The following is a 15,178-nucleotide window of genomic DNA, read 5'->3' on the forward strand; positions in this document are numbered from 1 at the left end:
AGGAACCCTAACCCTAGCTCCAAGTTCCCTACCCATAGGAACCCTAACCCTAGCTCCAGGTGCCCTACCCATAGGAACCCTAACCCTAGGGCGGGAAGCCCTACCCATAGGAACCCTAACCCTAGCTCCAAGTGCCCTACCCATAGGAACCCTAACCCTAGCTCCAAGTGCCCTACCCATAGGAACCCTAACCCTAGTTCCAAGTGCCCTACCCATAGGAACCCTAACCCTAGCTCCAAGTGCCCTACCCATAGGAACCCTAACCCTAGGGCGGGAAGCCCTACCCATCGGAACCCTAACCCTAGCTCCAAGTGCCCTACACATAGGAACCCTAACCCTAGGGCGGGAAGCCCTACCCATTGGAACCCTAACCCTAGCTCCAAGTGCCCTACACATAGGAACCCTAACCCTAGGGCGGGAAACCCTACCCATAGGAACCCTAACCCTAGGGCGGGAAGCCCTCCCCATAGGATCCCTAACCCTAGCTCCAAGTGCCCTACTCATAGGAACTCTAACCCTAGGGCGGGAAGCCCTACCCATAGGAACCCTAACCCTAGCTCCAAGTGCCCTACCCATAGGAACCCTAACCCTAGCTCCAGGTGCACTACACATAGGAACCCTAACCCTAGGGCGGGAAGCCCTACCCATAGGAACCCTAACCCTAGCTCCAAGTGCCCTACACATAGGAACCCTAACCCTAGGGCGGGAAGCCCTACCCATAGGAACCCTAACCCTAGCTCCAAGTGCCCTACACATAGGAATCCTAACCCTAGCTCCAAGTGCCCTACCCATAGGAACCCTAACCCTAGGGCGGGAAGCCCTACCCATAGGAACCCTAACCCTAGCTCCAAGTGCCCTACCAATAGGAACCCTAAACCTAGCTCCAAGTGCCCTACCCATAGGAACCCTAACCCTAGCTCCAAGTGCCCTACCCATAGGAACCCTAACCCTAGCTCCAAGTGCCCTACACATAGGAACCCTAAACCTAGCTCCAAGTGCCCTACCCATAGGAACCCTAACCCAGCTCCAAGTGCCCTACACATAGGAACCCTAACCCTAGGGCGGGAAGCCCTACCCATAGGAACCCTAATCCTAGCTCCAAGTGCCCTACTCCTAGGAACCCTAACCCTAGGGCGGGAAGCCCTACCCATAGGAACCCTACCCCTAGCTCCAGGTGCCCTACACATAGGAACCCTAACCCTAGGGCGGGAAGCCCTACCCATAGGAACCCTAACCCTAGCTCCAAGTGCCCTACACATAGGAACCCTAACCCTAGCTCTAAGTGCCCTACCAATAGGAACCCTAACCCTAGCTCCAAGTGCCCTACACATAGGAACCCTAACCGTAGGGCGGGAAGCCCTACCCATAGGAACCCTAACCCTAGGGCGGGAAGCCCTACCGATAGGAACCATAACCCTAGCTCCAAGTGCCCTACCGATAGGAACCCTAACCCTAGGGCGGGAAGCCCTACCCATAGGAACCCTAACCCTAGCTCCAAGTGCCCTACCCATAGGAACCCTAACCCTAGCTCCAAGTGCCCTACCCATAGGAACCCTAACCCTAGCTCCAAGTGCCCTACCCATAGGAACCCTAACCCTAGATCCAAGTGCCCTACACATAGGAACCCTAACGCTAGGACGGGAAGCCCTACCCATAGGAACCCTAACCCTAGGGCGGGAAGCCCTACCCATAGGAACCCTAACCCTAGCTCCAAGTGCTCTACCCATAGGAACCCTAACCCTAGCTCCAATGCCCTACACATAGGAAGCCTAACCCTAGCTCCAAGTGCCCTACCAATAGGAATCCTAAACCTAGATCCAAGTGCCCTACACATAGGAACCGTAACCCTAGGGCGGGAAGCCCTACCCATAGGAACCATAACCCTAGCTCCAAGTGCCCTACCCATAGGAACCCTAACCCTAGGGCGGGAAGCCCTACCCATAGGAACCCTAACCCTAGCTCCAAGTGCCCTACCCATAGGAACCCTAACCCTAGCTCCAAGTGCCGTACCCATAGGAACCCTAACCCTAGCTCCAAGTGCCCTACCCATAAGAACCCTAACCCTAGGGCGGAAAGCCCTACACATAGGAAGCCAAACACTAGGTCCAAGTGCCCTACCCGTAGGAACCCTAACCCTAGCTCCAAGTGCCCTACCCATAGGAACCCTAACCCTAGCTCCAAGTTCCCTACCCATAGGAACCCTAACCCTAGCTCCAGGTGCCCTACCCATAGGAACCCTAACCCTAGGGCGGGAAGCCCTACCCATAGGAACCCTAACCCTAGCTCCAAGTGCCCTACCCATAGGAACCATAACCCTAGCTCCAAGTGCCCTACCCATAGGAACCCTAACCCTAGGGCGGGAAGCCCTACCCATAGGAACCCTAACCCTAGCTCCAAGTGCCCTACCCATAGGAACCCTAACCCTAGGGCGGGAAGCCCTACCCATAGGAACCCTAACCCTAGCTCCAAGTGCCCTACACATAGGAACCCTAACCCTAGGGCGGGAAGCCCTACCCATAGGAACCCTAACCCTAGCTCCAAGTGCCCTACCCATAGGAACCCTAAACCTAGCTCCAAGTGCCCTACCCATAGGAACCCTAACCCTAGCTCCAAGTGCCCTACACATAGGAACCCTAACCCTAGGGCGGGAAGCCCTACCCATAGGAACCCTAATCCTAGCTCCAAGTGCCCTACTCCTAGGAACCCTAACCCTAGGGCGGGAAGCCCTACCCATAGGAACCCTACCCCTAGCTCCAGGTGCCCTACACATAGGAACCCTAACCCTAGGGCGGGAAGCCCTACCCATAGGAACCCTAACCCTAGCTCCAAGTGCCCTACACATAGGAACCCTAACCCTAGCTCTAAGTGCCCTACCAATAGGAACCCTAACCCTAGCTCCAAGTGCCCTACACATAGGAACCCTAACCGTAGGGCGGGAAGCCCTACCCATAGGAACCCTAACCCTAGGGCGGGAAGCCCTACCGATAGGAACCATAACCCTAGCTCCAAGTGCCCTACCGATAGGAACCCTAACCCTAGGGCGGGAAGCCCTACCCATAGGAACCCTAACCCTAGCTCCAAGTGCCCTACCCATAGGAACCCTAACCCTAGCTCCAAGTGCCCTACCCATAGGAACCCTAACCCTAGCTCCAAGTGCCCTACCCATAGGAACCCTAACCCTAGATCCAAGTGCCCTACACATAGGAACCCTAACGCTAGGACGGGAAGCCCTACCCATAGGAACCCTAACCCTAGGGCGGGAAGCCCTACCCATAGGAACCCTAACCCTAGCTCCAAGTGCTCTACCCATAGGAACCCTAACCCTAGCTCCAAGTGCCCTACACATAGGAAGCCTAACCCTAGCTCCAAGTGCCCTACCAATAGGAATCCTAAACCTAGATCCAAGTGCCCTACACATAGGAACCGTAACCCTAGGGCGGGAAGCCCTACCCATAGGAACCATAACCCTAGCTCCAAGTGCCCTACCCATAGGAACCCTAACCCTAGGGCGGGAAGCCCTACCCATAGGAACCCTAACCCTAGCTCCAAGTGCCCTACCCATAGGAACCCTAACCCTAGCTCCAAGTGCCGTACCCATAGGAACCCTAACCCTAGCTCCAAGTGCCCTACCCATAAGAACCCTAACCCTAGGGCGGAAAGCCCTACACATAGGAAGCCAAACACTAGGTCCAAGTGCCCTACCCGTAGGAACCCTAACCCTAGCTCCAAGTGCCCTACCCATAGGAACCCTAACCCTAGCTCCAAGTTCCCTACCCATAGGAACCCTAACCCTAGCTCCAGGTGCCCTACCCATAGGAACCCTAACCCTAGGGCGGGAAGCCCTACCCATAGGAACCCTAACCCTAGCTCCAAGTGCCCTACCCATAGGAACCATAACCCTAGCTCCAAGTGCCCTACCCATAGGAACCCTAACCCTAGGGCGGGAAGCCCTACCCATAGGAACCCTAACCCTAGCTCCAAGTGCCCTACCCATAGGAACCCTAACCCTAGGGCGGGAAGCCCTACCCATAGGAACCCTAACCCTAGCTCCAAGTGCCCTACACATAGGAACCCTAACCCTAGGGCGGGAAGCCCTACCCATAGGAACCCTAACCCTAGCTCCAAGTGCCCTACCCATAGGAACCCTAAACCTAGCTCCAAGTGCCCTACCCATAGGAACCCTAACCCTAGCTCCAAGTGCCCTACACATAGGAACCCTAACCCTAGGGCGGGAAGCCCTACCCATAGGAACCCTAATCCTAGCTCCAAGTGCCCTACTCCTAGGAACCCTAACCCTAGGGCGGGAAGCCCTACCCATAGGAACCCTACCCCTAGCTCCAGGTGCCCTACACATAGGAACCCTAACCCTAGGGCGGGAAGCCCTACCCATAGGAACCCTAACCCTAGGGCGGGAAGCCCTACCCATAGGAACCCTAACCCTAGCTCCAAGTGCCCTACCAATAGGAACCCTAACCCTAGCTCCAAGTGCCCTACACATAGGAACCCTAACCGTAGGGCGGGAAGCCCTACCCATAGGAACCATAACCCTAGCTCCAAGTGCCCTACCGATAGGAACCCTAACCCTAGGGCGGGAAGCGCTACCCATAGGAACCCTAACCCTAGCTCCAAGTGCCCTACCCATAGGAACCCTAACCCTAGCTCCAAGTGCCCTACCCATAGGAACCCTAACCCTAGCTCCAAGTGCCCTACACATAGGAACCCTAACCCTAGCTCCAAGTGCCCTACCCATAGGAACCCTAACCCTAGATCCAAGTGCCCTACACATAGGAACCGTAACGCTAGGGCGGGAAGCCCTACCCATAGGAACCCTAACCCTAGGGCGGGAAGCCCTACCCATAGGAACCCTAACCCTAGCTCCAAGTGCCCTACCCATAGGAACCCTAACCCTAGCTCCAAGTGCCCTACACATAGGAACCCTAACCCTAGCTCCAAGTGCCCTACCAATAGGAATCCTAACCCTAGATCCAAGTGCCCTACACATGGGAACCCTAACCCTAGGGCGGGAAGCCCTACCCATAGGAACCATAACCCTAGCTCTAAGTGCCCTACCCATAGGAACCCTAACCCTAGGGCGGGAAGCACTACCCATAGGAATCCTAACCCAAGGGCTGGAAGCCCTACCCATAGGAACCCTAACCCTAGCTCCAAGTGCCCTACCCATAGGAACCCTAACCCTAGCTCCAGGTGCAGTACACATAGGAACCCTAACCCTAGGGCGGGAAGCCCTACCCGTAGGAACCCTAACCCTAGGGCTGGAAGCCCTACCCATAGGAACCCTAACCCTAGCTCCAAGTGCCCTACAAATAGGAACCCTAACCCTAGGTCGGGAAGCCCTACCCATAGGAACCCTAACCCTAGTTCCAAGTGCCCTACACATAGGAACCCTAACCCTAGCTCCAAGTGCCATACCCATAGGAACCCTAACCCTAGGGCGGGAAGCCCTACCATAGGAACCCTAACCCTAGGTCCAAGTGCCCTACCCATACGAACCCTAACCCAAGGGCGGGAAGCCCTACCCATAGGTACCCTAACCCTAGCTCCAAGTGCCCTACACATAGGAACCCTAACCCTAGGGCGGGAAGCCCTACCCATAGGAACCCTAACCCTAGCTCCAAGTGCCCTACCCATAGGAACCCTAACCCTAGCTCCAAGTGCCCTACCCATAGGTACCCTAACCCTAGCTCCAAGTGCCCTACCCATAGGAACCCTAACCCTAGGGCGGGAAGCCCTACCCATAGGAACCCTAACCCTAGATCCAAGTGCCCTACCCATAGGAATCCTAACCCTAGGGCGGGAAGCCCTACCCATAGGAACCCTAACCCTAGCTCCAAGAGCCCTACCCATAGGAACCCTAACCCTAGCTCAAAGTGCCGTACCCATAGGAACCCTAACCCTAGCTCCAAGTGCCCTACCCATAGGAACCCTAACCCAAGCTCCAGGTCCCTACACATAGGAACCATAACCCTAGGGCGGGAAGCCCTACCCATAGGAACCCTAACCCTAGGGCGGGAAGCTGTACCCATAGGAACCCTAACCCTAGTTCCAAGTGCCCTACACATAGGAACCCTAACCAAGGGCTGGAAGCCCTACCCATAGGAACCCTAACCCTAGCTCCAAGTGCCCTACACATAGGAAAACTAACCCTAGGGCGGGAAGCCCTACCCATAGGAAGCCTAACCCTAGGGCGGGAAGCCCTACCCATAGGAACCCTAACCCTAGCTCCAAGTGCCCTACCCATAGGAACCCTAACCCTAGGGCGGGAAGCCCTACCCATAGGAACCCTAACCCTAGCTCCAAGTGCCCTACCCATAGTAACCCTAACCCTAGCTCCAAGTGCCCTACCCATAAGAACCCTAACCCTAGGGCGGAAAGCCCTACACATAGGAAGCCAAACACTAGGTCCAAGTGCCCTACCCATAGGAACCCTAACCCTAGCTCCAAGTGCCCTACCCATAGGAACCCTAACCCTAGCTCCAAGCGCCCTACCCATAGGAACCCTAACCCTAGGGCGGGAAGCCCTACCCATAGGAGCCATAACCCTAGCTCCAAGTGCCCTACGCATAGGAACCCTAACCCTAGGGCGGGAAGCCCTACCCATAGGAACCCTAACCCTAGCTCCAAGTGCCCTACCCATAGGAACCCTAACCCTAGCTCCAAGTGCCGTACCCATAGGAACCCTAACCCTAGCTCCAAGTGCCCTACCCATAAGAACCCTAACCCTAGGGCGGAAAGCCCTACACATAGGAAGCCAAACACTAGGTCCAAGTGCCCTACCCGTAGGAACCCTAACCCTAGCTCCAAGTGCCCTACCCATAGGAACCCTAACCCTAGCTCCAAGTTCCCTACAAATAGGAACCCTAACCCTAGCTCCAGGTGCCCTACCCATAGGAACCCTAACCCTAGGGCGGGAAGCCCTACCCATAGGAACCCTAACCCTAGCTCCAAGTGCCCTACCCATAGGAACCATAACCCTAGCTCCAAGTGCCCTACCCATAGGAACCCTAACCCTAGGGCGGGAAGCCCTACCCATAGGAACCCTAACCCTAGCTCCAAGTGCCCTACCCATAGGAACCCTAACCCTAGGGCGGGAAGCCCTACCCATAGGAACCCTAACCCTAGCTCCAAGTGCCCTACACATAGGAACCCTAACCCTAGGGCGGGAAGCCCTACCCATAGGAACCCTAACCCTAGCTCCAAGTGCCCTACCCATAGGAACCCTAAACCTAGCTCCAAGTGCCCTACCCATAGGAACCCTAACCCTAGCTCCAAGTGCCCTACACATAGGAACCCTAACCCTAGGGCGGGAAGCCCTACCCATAGGAACCCTAATCCTAGCTCCAAGTGCCCTACTCTTAGGAACACTAACCCTAGGGCGGGAAGCCCTACCCATAGGAACCCTACCCCTAGCTCCAGGTGCCCTACACATAGGAACCCTAACCCTAGGGCGGGAAGCCCTACCCATAGGAACCCTAACCCTAGCTCCAAGTGCCCTACCCATAGGAACCCTAACCCTAGCTCCAAGTGCCCTACCAATAGGAACCCTAACCCTAGCTCCAAGTGCCCTACACATAGGAACCCTAACCGTAGGGCGGGAAGCCCTACCCATAGGAACCATAACCCTAGCTCCAAGTGCCCTACCGATAGGAACACTAAACCTAGGGCGGGAAGCCCTACCCATAGGAACCCTAATCCTAGCTCCAAGTGCCCTACCCATAGGAACCCTAACCCTAGCTCCAAGTGCCCTACCCATAGGAACCCTAACCCTAGCTCCAAGTGCCCTACACATAGGAACCCTAACCCTAGCTCCAAGTGCCCTACCCATAGGAACCCTAACCCTAGATCCAAGTGCCCTACACATAGGAACCCTAACGCTAGGGTGGGAAGCCCTACCCATAGGAACCCTAACCCTAGGGCGGGAAGCCCTACCCATAGGAACCCTAACCCTAGCTTCAAGTGCCCTACCCATAGGAACCCTAACCCTAGCTCCAAGTGCCCTACATATAGGAACCCTAACCCTAGCTCCAAGTGCTCTACCAATAGGAATCCTAACCCTAGATCCAAGTGCCCTTCACATAGGAACCCTAACCCTAGGGCGGGAAGCCCTACCCATAGGAACCATAACCCTAGCTCTAAGTGCCCTACCCATAGGAACCCTAACCCTAGGGCGGGAAGCACTACCCATAGGAATCCTAACCCAAGGGCTGGAAGCCCTACACATAGGAACCCTAACCCTAGCTCCAAGTGCCCTACCCATAGGAACCCTAACCCTAGCTCCAGGTGCAGTACACATAGGAACCCTAACCCTAGGGCGGGAAGCCCTACCCGTAGGAACCCTATCCCTAGGGCTGGAAGCCCTACCCATAGGAACCCTAACCCTAGCTCCAAGTGCCCTACAAATAGGAACCCTAACCCTAGGTCGGGAAGCCCTACCCATAGGAACCCTAACCCTAGTTCCAAGTGCCCTACACATAGGAACCCTAACCCTAGCTACAAGTGCCCTACCCATAGGAACCCTAACCCTAGGGCGGGAAGCCCTACCATAGGAACCCTAACCCTAGGTCCAAGTGCCCTACCCATACGAACCCTAACCCTAGGGAGGGAAGCCCTACCCATAGGTACCCTAACCGTAGCTCCAAGTGCCCTACACATAGGAACCCTAACCCTAGGGCGGGAAGCCCTACCCATAGGAACCCTAACCCTAGCTCCAAGTGCCCTACCCATAGGAACCCTAACCCTAGCTCCAAGTGCCCTACCCATAGGAACCCTAACCCTAGGGCGGGAAGCCCTACCCATAGGAACCCTAACCCTAGCTCCAAGTGCCCTACCCATAGGAATCCTAACCCTAGGGCGGGAAGCCCTACCCATAGGAACCCTAACCCTAGCTCCAAGAGCCCTACCCATAGGAACCCTAACCCTAGCTCAAAGTGCCGTACCCATAGGAACCCTAACCCTAGCTCCAAGTGCCCTACCCATAGGAACCCTAACCCAAGCTCCAGGTGCCCTACACATAGGAACCATAACCCTAGGGCGGGAAGCCCTACCCATAGGAACCCTAACCCTAGGGCGGGAGGCCCTACCCATAGGAACCCTAACCCTAGGGCGGGAAGCTGTACCCATAGGAACCCTAACCCTAGTTCCAAGTGCCCTACACATAGGAACCCTAACCCTAGGGCTGGAAGCCCTACCCATAGGAACCCTAACCCTAGGGCGGGAAGCTGTACCCATAGGAACCCTAACCCTAGTTCCAAGTGCCCTACACATAGGAACCGTAACCCTAGGGCTGGAAGCCCTACCCATAGGAACCCTAACCCTAGCTCCAAGTGCCCTACACATAGGAAAACTAACCCTAGGGCGGGAAGCCCTACCCATAGGAAGCCTAACCCTAGGGCGGGAAGCCCTACCCATAGGAACCCTAACCCTAGCTCCAAGTGCCCTACCCATAGGAACCCTAACCCTAGGGCGGGAAGCCCTACCCATAGGAACCCTAACCCTAGCTCCAAGTGCCCTACCCATAGGAACCCTAACCCTAGCTCCAAGTGCCGTACCCATAGGAACCCTAACCCTAGCTCCAAGTGCCCTACCCATAAGAACCCTAACCCTAGGGCGGAAAGCCCTACACATAGGAAGCCAAACACTAGGTCCAAGTGCCCTACCCATAGGAACCCTAACCCTAGCTCCAAGCGCCCTACCCATAGGAACCCTAACCCTAGCTCCAAGCGCCCTACCCATAGGAACCCTAACCCTAGCTCCAAGCGCCCTACCCATAGGAACCCTAACCCTAGTTCCAAGCTCCCTACCCATAGGAACCCTAACCCTAGCTCCAAGTGCCCTACCCATAGGAACCCTAACCCTAGGGCGGGAAGCCCTACCCATAGGAACCCTAATCCTAGCTCCAAGTGCCCTACTCCTAGGAACCCTAACCCTAGGGCGGGAAGCCCTACCCATAGGAACCCTACCCCTAGCTCCAGGTGCCCTACACATAGGAACCCTAACCCTAGGGCGGGAAGCCCTACCCATAGGAACCCTAACCCTAGCTCCAAGTGCCCTACCCATAGGAACCCTAACCCTAGCTCCAAGTGCCCTACCAATAGGAACCCTAACCCTAGCTCCAAGTGCCCTACACATAGGAACCCTAACCGTAGGGCGGGAAGCCCTACCCATAGGAACCATAACCCTAGCTCCAAGTGCCCTACCGATAGGAACCCTAACCCTAGGGCGGGAAGCGCTACCCATAGGAACCCTAACCCTAGCTCCAAGTGCCCTACCCATAGGAACCCTAACCCTAGCTCCAAGTGCCCTACCCATAGGAACCCTAACCCTAGCTCCAAGTGCCCTACACATAGGAACCCTAACCCTAGCTCCAAGTGCCCTACCCATAGGAACCCTAACCCTAGATCCAAGTGCCCTACACATAGGAACCGTAACGCTAGGGCGGGAAGCCCTACCCATAGGAACCCTAACCCTAGGGCGGAAGCCCTACCCATAGGAACCCTAACCCTAGCTCCAAGTGCCCTACCCATAGGAACCCTAACCCTAGCTCCAAGTGCCCTACACATAGGAACCCTAACCCTAGCTCCAAGTGCCCTACCAATAGGAATCCTAACCCTAGATCCAAGTGCCCTACACATGGGAACCCTAACCCTAGGGCGGGAAGCCCTACCCATAGGAACCATAACCCTAGCTCTAAGTGCCCTACCCATAGGAACCCTAACCCTAGGGCGGGAAGCACTACCCATAGGAATCCTAACCCAAGGGCTGGAAGCCCTACCCATAGGAACCCTAACCCTAGCTCCAAGTGCCCTACCCATAGGAACCCTAACCCTAGCTCCAGGTGCAGTACACATAGGAACCCTAACCCTAGGGCGGGAAGCCCTACCCGTAGGAACCCTAACCCTAGGGCTGGAAGCCCTACCCATAGGAACCCTAACCCTAGCTCCAAGTGCCCTACAAATAGGAACCCTAACCCTAGGTCGGGAAGCCCTACCCATAGGAACCCTAACCCTAGTTCCAAGTGCCCTACACATAGGAACCCTAACCCTAGCTCCAAGTGCCATACCCATAGGAACCCTAACCCTAGGGCGGGAAGCCCTACCATAGGAACCCTAACCCTAGGTCCAAGTGCCCTACCCATACGAACCCTAACCCTAGGGCGGGAAGCCCTACCCATAGGTACCCTAACCCTAGCTCCAAGTGCCCTACACATAGGAACCCTAACCCTAGGGCGGGAAGCCCTACCCATAGGAACCCTAACCCTAGCTCCAAGTGCCCTACCCATAGGAACCCTAACCCTAGCTCCAAGTGCCCTACCCATAGGAACCCTAACCCTAGCTCCAAGTGCCCTACCCATAGGAATCCTAACCCTAGGGCGGGAAGCCCTACCCATAGGAACCCTAACCCTAGCTCCAAGAGCCCTACCCATAGGAACCCTAACCCTAGCTCAAAGTGCCGTACCCATAGGAACCCTAACCCTAGCTCCAAGTGCCCTACCCATAGGAACCCTAACCCAAGCTCCAGGTCCCTACACATAGGAACCATAACCCTAGGGCGGGAAGCCCTACCCATAGGAACCCTAACCCTAGGGCGGGAAGCTGTACCCATAGGAACCCTAACCCTAGTTCCAAGTGCCCTACACATAGGAACCCTAACCAAGGGCTGGAAGCCCTACCCATAGGAACCCTAACCCTAGCTCCAAGTGCCCTACACATAGGAAAACTAACCCTAGGGCGGGAAGCCCTACCCATAGGAAGCCTAACCCTAGGGCGGGAAGCCCTACCCATAGGAACCCTAACCCTAGCTCCAAGTGCCCTACCCATAGGAACCCTAACCCTAGGGCGGGAAGCCCTACCCATAGGAACCCTAACCCTAGCTCCAAGTGCCCTACCCATAGTAACCCTAACCCTAGCTCCAAGTGCCGTACCCATAGGAACCCTAACCCTAGCTCCAAGTGCCCTACCCATAAGAACCCTAACCCTAGGGCGGAAAGCCCTACACATAGGAAGCCAAACACTAGGTCCAAGTGCCCTACCCATAGGAACCCTAACCCTAGCTCCAAGTGCCCTACCCATAGGAACCCTAACCCTAGCTCCAAGCGCCCTACCCATAGGAACCCTAACCCTAGGGCGGGAAGCCCTACCCATAGGAGCCATAACCCTAGCTCCAAGTGCCCTACGCATAGGAACCCTAACCCTAGGGCGGGAAGCCCTACCCATAGGAACCCTAACCCTAGCTCCAAGTGCCCTACCCATAGGAACCCTAACCCTAGCTCCAAGTGCCGTACCCATAGGAACCCTAACCCTAGCTCCAAGTGCCCTACCCATAAGAACCCTAACCCTAGGGCGGAAAGCCCTACACATAGGAAGCCAAACACTAGGTCCAAGTGCCCTACCCGTAGGAACCCTAACCCTAGCTCCAAGTGCCCTACCCATAGGAACCCTAACCCTAGCTCCAAGTTCCCTACAAATAGGAACCCTAACCCTAGCTCCAGGTGCCCTACCCATAGGAACCCTAACCCTAGGGCGGGAAGCCCTACCCATAGGAACCCTAACCCTAGCTCCAAGTGCCCTACCCATAGGAACCATAACCCTAGCTCCAAGTGCCCTACCCATAGGAACCCTAACCCTAGGGCGGGAAGCCCTACCCATAGGAACCCTAACCCTAGCTCCAAGTGCCCTACCCATAGGAACCCTAACCCTAGGGCGGGAAGCCCTACCCATAGGAACCCTAACCCTAGCTCCAAGTGCCCTACACATAGGAACCCTAACCCTAGGGCGGGAAGCCCTACCCATAGGAACCCTAACCCTAGCTCCAAGTGCCCTACCCATAGGAACCCTAAACCTAGCTCCAAGTGCCCTACCCATAGGAACCCTAACCCTAGCTCCAAGTGCCCTACACATAGGAACCCTAACCCTAGGGCGGGAAGCCCTACCCATAGGAACCCTAATCCTAGCTCCAAGTGCCCTACTCTTAGGAACACTAACCCTAGGGCGGGAAGCCCTACCCATAGGAACCCTACCCCTAGCTCCAGGTGCCCTACACATAGGAACCCTAACCCTAGCTCCAAGTGCCCTACACATAGGAACCCTAACCCTAGCTCCAAGTGCCCTACCCATAGGAACCCTAACCCTAGCTCCAAGTGCCCTACACATAGGAACCCTAACCCTAGCTCCAAGTGCCCTACCCATAGGAACCCTAACCCTAGATCCAAGTGCCCTACACATAGGAACCCTAACGCTAGGGCGGGAAGCCCTACCCATAGGAACCCTAACCCTAGGGCGGGAAGCCCTACCCATAGGAACCCTAACCCTAGCTTCAAGTGCCCTACCCATAGGAACCCTAACCCTAGCTCCAAGTGCCCTACATATAGGAACCCTAACCCTAGCTCCAAGTGCTCTACCAATAGGAATCCTAACCCTAGATCCAAGTGCCCTTCACATAGGAACCCTAACCCTAGGGCGGGAAGCCCTACCCATAGGAACCATAACCCTAGCTCTAAGTGCCCTACCCATAGGAACCCTAACCCTAGGGCGGGAAGCACTACCCATAGGAATCCTAACCCAAGGGCTGGAAGCCCTACCCATAGGAACCCTAACCCTAGCTCCAAGTGCCCTACCCATAGGAACCCTAACCCTAGCTCCAGGTGCAGTACACATAGGAACCCTAACCCTAGGGCGGGAAGCCCTACCCGTAGGAACCCTATCCCTAGGGCTGGAAGCCCTACCCATAGGAACCCTAACCCTAGCTCCAAGTGCCCTACAAATAGGAACCCTAACCCTAGGTCGGGAAGCCCTACCCATAGGAACCCTAACCCTAGTTCCAAGTGCCCTACACATAGGAACCCTAACCCTAGCTACAAGTGCCCTACCCATAGGAACCCTAACCCTAGGGCGGGAAGCCCTACCATACGAACCCTAACCCTAGGTCCAAGTGCCCTACCCATACGAACCCTAACCCTAGGGAGGGAAGCCCTACCCATAGGTACCCTAACCGTAGCTCCAAGTGCCCTACACATAGGAACCCTAACCCTAGGGCGGGAAGCCCTACCCATAGGAACCCTAACCCTAGCTCCAAGTGCCCTACCCATAGGAACCCTAACCCTAGCTCCAAGTGCCCTACCCATAGGAACCCTAACCCTAGGGCGGGAAGCCCTACCCATAGGAACCCTAACCCTAGCTCCAAGTGCCCTACCCATAGGAATCCTAACCCTAGGGCGGGAAGCCCTACCCATAGGAACCCTAACCCTAGCTCCAAGAGCCCTACCCATAGGAACCCTAACCCTAGCTCAAAGTGCCGTACCCATAGGAACCCTAACCCTAGCTCCAAGTGCCCTACCCATAGGAACCCTAACCCAAGCTCCAGGTGCCCTACACATAGGAACCATAACCCTAGGGCGGGAAGCCCTACCCATAGGAACCCTAACCCTAGGGCGGGAGGCCCTACCCATAGGAACCCTAACCCTAGGGCGGGAAGCTGTACCCATAGGAACCCTAACCCTAGTTCCAAGTGCCCTACACATAGGAACCCTAACCCTAGGGCTGGAAGCCCTACCCATAGGAACCCTAACCCTAGGGCGGGAAGCTGTACCCATAGGAACCCTAACCCTAGTTCCAAGTGCCCTACACATAGGAACCCTAACCCTAGGGCTGGAAGCCCTACCCATAGGAACCCTAACCCTAGCTCCAAGTGCCCTACACATAGGAAAACTAACCCTAGGGCGGGAAGCCCTACCCATAGGAAGCCTAACCCTAGGGCGGGAAGCCCTACCCATAGGAACCCTAACCCTAGCTCCAAGTGCCCTACCCATAGGAACCCTAACCCTAGGGCGGGAAGCCCTACCCATAGGAACCCTAACCCTAGCTCCAAGTGCCCTACCCATAGGAACCCTAACCCTAGCTCCAAGTGCCGTACCCATAGGAACCCTAACCCTAGCTCCAAGTGCCCTACCCATAAGAACCCTAACCCTAGGGCGGAAAGCCCTACACATAGGAAGCCAAACACTAGGTCCAAGTGCCCTACCCATAGGAACCCTAACCCTAGCTCCAAGCGCCCTACCCATAGGAACCCTAACCCTAGCTCCAAGCGCCCTACCCATAGGAACCCTAACCGTAGCTCCAAGCGTCCTACCCATAGGAACCCTAACCCTAGTTCCAAGCTCCCTACC

This window comes from Mauremys mutica, chromosome 2 (assembly GCF_020497125.1).
Source record: "Mauremys mutica isolate MM-2020 ecotype Southern chromosome 2, ASM2049712v1, whole genome shotgun sequence".
In the NCBI taxonomy this organism is placed as follows: domain Eukaryota; kingdom Metazoa; phylum Chordata; order Testudines; family Geoemydidae; genus Mauremys; species Mauremys mutica.